Here is a 4,154-nt window from a genome sequence, read left to right as displayed (position 1 = left end):
TTTTAACTGGACCTGATAAAGTAATGCGAATATACTTAAAAAGAGTTTTGGTGTCCTTATTCTCTGCAATACGCTTCTCATAATCAAGTCTAGCCTCTCTGATGACAGTCGAAAGATGGTTAGAAAAAGCCCTGTGAGCATTGTAACTCGTTTCGGTTTAAAATTCTCCCGTTAATCCATGGTTTTGATGAATATCATTTAAACGTGGAACTAGTGTTGCTTTAAAGCAATCCCAATTGTTGCTTATCGACAAATCCGAAAGAAGACAATTCCAATCTAGCTTCCCTAAGTGCTTATTCAGGACTTCAAAATCTATCATCTTCCGTTCAAGCGTGATAGTTCTCCTCCGACGTGTGTAACAAACTTGTAAATCCATCATTAAAACTAAATGATCCGATTTACCAATTGGATTCAAATATTCCAAGTTCGAGATTGAACTGTCATCAGACGTTATAACTAAATCCACCACAGATGGTTTTTGGTTCGACCTGAACCTTGTTGGCTGCGTGATCAATTGATCAAGATGACTATTAAGCAGCAAATCCACCAAAAGTTGAGAGGAAGAAGAATAGGGACGACTGCCACTAATGGGCCAGTCCACATTTGGGAGGTTTAAATCTCCGAAAATATACACTTTGTCATATGAATTCGATATATTGCAAATCTGATTGAAAAGAGTTATATCATCTTTTAAAAGAGATGACGATGGTCTATACACACATCCTAGAGCAAAAGTTATGCTACTGTTAGCCACTTTTAAGAAGAGAGAATCAATACCACTAGTGTTTCCAGCAAGGGGCGTAACCGTGAAATTCTCGAGGACCAGATCAGAAATGTAGGCACAAACACCGCCACCCCTTCCAACCCGATCCGATCGCAAATGGCATATCCATCGAGAGATATTAACGCATCAGTTATAAAAGAAGTCAACCATGTTTCGGACACCATTATAATCGTTGGTTTATATGTGTCAACAAAAGCACACAAATCGTCAAACTTTGCCATCAAAGATGCCACATTAGTGTAGGCAACAGTGCTGACAAAGTAATCGGACAAAGATTTATTATCCATGAGAGGATTAAAATTGGGCATGTAGAGAAAAAGAAAAAGAGAAAAAGACGCAAAGAGAAAAAGAAAAAAGCTTTGATGCTATTTATCAAGTGCGTTTATTTGTCAATACCAACCGATTCGTCTTGCAAAGCTGACAAATTGGGAACCAGATCGTTCGCATTTTTCTCTTTTGCCATTGCTTTTTTAATTTTTCTCTGCACCTTCTTACACCTATTTTTAATGCTTTTTTTATGAATGATAGGATAAACGTCCTACAATAAAGTGAGCACCCCGTTAACATCTTTTGTATATGAACGCGTTAGATTTAAAATGTCACCATCACCTACTGCTTTGTTCATGAACTCCACGACTTTGTCAAAGCTCATTGGGTACTGATCCGTGTTATCAATTAAATTTTTAGCTGGGGCAAGTGTTTTATCAGTAAAAGATGTTGTTAAGAGGAAAAGATGTATTTATTGACAACTCTCACAATTCGTCTTGTTATTCTATTCACTTATTTTTCCCTCCAGCCTGCTAACACAACATCCCCCCCTTTTAAGCTAGGTTACGTAGTCTTTCAAATAAGCAGGCCTCTTTGAATTTCTAGTAGACCGCTGCAGAGGAGGAACAGACCATGGAGGTGACGACACAACATTATCAGATGAATTATGAATTCCTGTAGTGATATTGGTGCTGACTTCTCTGGAACTTTTATTCATTAATTTTGAATCAATGTTGACACTATTTTCAGAAGGCTGAGGCTGAGGCAATGTCGAAATGAGCGGAGGTGGTAAAATATAATAAGGAGCTGGAACTAAATGATATCGGTTGCGTCGATAGATTCCAAAATTAGTTTCCACCATGTATGACTGTGGTTCTCTTAAGACCTCTATTATTTTCCCATATATTCGTAAGTCAATTACCCAAACACTGTCCCCTTGTTTCAGTTCTGACAAATTTCGGGCCCTATGTCTTCTATTAAACTGGTCAATACTTTTATCTTTAGCCTTATCCTCCCTTTTAAAAACAAGTTTAGCGTTAACAGTTTTATTTAATTGACTTGGCAAAATAGGCAAATGTGACCGTAGTTTCCTATTCACGAGAAGTTCGGAAAGACTATATCCGCACTCTAATGGTGTAGTACGATAAGCCAATAAAGCTAAATCTAAACCACCAGGATTTTTTTTAATAAGACTCTTGGCTATTTTTACAGCCGCTTCAATGCAACCATTAGACTGAGGAAAGTAAGGACTACTAGTAATGTGATGGAAATCATAATCATAAGCAAATTTTTTAAATTCACTTTGGAATTGTGGACCATTATCTGACCTTACAATTTCAGGAAAGCCAAAGCGACTGAATAATGTCTTCAGTTTAGCAATAATGATGGATTCTGTCATTTTATTTAATTTGAATATTTCAAAGAATCTTGAGTAATAATCAATCACTATTAAGTACCGACTATCAATTTTAAACAAATCTAGTGCAATTTTTTGCCACGGACGTTCGGGAAATGAATCCTTTAAGAAAGGTTCTTTAAAATTAATTTTATGTTCCACACATTGAGGGCAATTTCTAATTAAATTTTCAATCTGTGAAGAAAGACCTAACCACCACAAAGACGTTTTCGCTCGTGCGCGACATTTAACAATCCCCTGATGTCCGCGATGTAAAAATTCTAAACACCTCAATTGCAAAGAACTAGGAATGATTATTCTATTATTTCGCAACAATATATCTTGGACAAAAGAAATTTCAAATCGATATTGGTAGTAAGGACGTATATTCTCCTCTAATTTAGTCTTAGCAGGCCACCCAGTTATAGAATAATCCTTTAACGTTTGACATATAGAGTCTTTGGTCTGTTCTTGTTTAATTTCCTCTGGTTTTACTTGAACAGATTGTACTATCAAATTAACATGTGCCTCCGTTTCATGAGCCAACTCGTCATCCTCTGGACTACGCGAATCTCCTGAAAAATTTCTTGATAACGCATCAGCTACTATTAGATTTTTTCCTGGTACATAATAAATTTCATAATCAAACCTCATTAATCTAATTCTGAAACGCTGTAAACGAGGTGTTAAATCATCTATGGGTTTTGTTTGTAAAACTTGAGTTAATGGTTTGTGATCCGTTTCAAAAGTTATTCGTATTCCGGTGATATATTCTCGAAATTTTTCTGCTGCCCAAGTTAATGCAAGTGCTTCGCGTTCAATCTGAGCATATCTTTTTTCAGTAGGTGAGAGTAATCTAGAAGCATAGGCAATAATTTCTTTTTTGTTTTCATTACATTGCATGAAACATGCACCCAAACCATACGACGAAGCATCTGCAGAAATAAAAATCTTCTTAGAAGGATCAAAATACGCTAAACAAGGACTAATTTGTAATAAGTGTTTAACTGTCTCAAACGATTCTTTTTGAGAAACACCCCACATAAAAGTTACATTTTTCTTTAACAACGAAGTTAGTGGCTCTAAAATCTCTGAACGATTAGGAATAAAGCGACTAGAAAAATTAATAATTCCCAAAAATTGTAACAATTCTTTTTTGTTTGTGGGTTCTGGATACTTATTGATCGAAGAAATTCTGTCAGGATCAATAGAAATACCTTTGTCAGAAATTTGATGACCTAAAAATTGCAAGGATTTAACTCTAAATACACATTTATCTTTATTTAATGTAATCCCTTCAGCAGCTATTCGAGAAAGAACTTCGTGTAATATTTTATCATGTTCTTCAATAGTCGCAGCAAAAATCAAAATATCATCAATATGACTAATTACATCTTCTATTCCAATTAGAATTTTAGTTAACAAGATCGAAAAATATTCTGGGGCACAAGAAATCCCAAACGGAAGTCTCTTAAATAAAAATCGACCAAAAGTGGTTAAATCTTGACAATTTTTACTTAATTTGATTTGATGGAAACCTGATGTAGTGTCCAGCTTACTAAAATAAACTGCCCCTTTTAACCTAGCTAAGATTAATTCTACCTTGTTTATTGGGAAATAAGAACGCAGAACAGCTGTATTTAAACGGGTGTAATCCACACCCAATCTAATTTTTTCACCTTTCTTCACAACTACAATTGGACTGAC

Source organism: Zophobas morio, unplaced genomic scaffold (assembly GCF_036711695.1).
Source record: "Zophobas morio isolate AGI-343-1 ecotype UQ-CSIRO unplaced genomic scaffold, CSIRO_AGI_Zmor_V1 ptg000031l, whole genome shotgun sequence".
Taxonomy (NCBI): Eukaryota; Metazoa; Arthropoda; class Insecta; order Coleoptera; family Tenebrionidae; genus Zophobas; species Zophobas morio.
Note: the sequence above shows the minus strand (reverse complement) of the source record.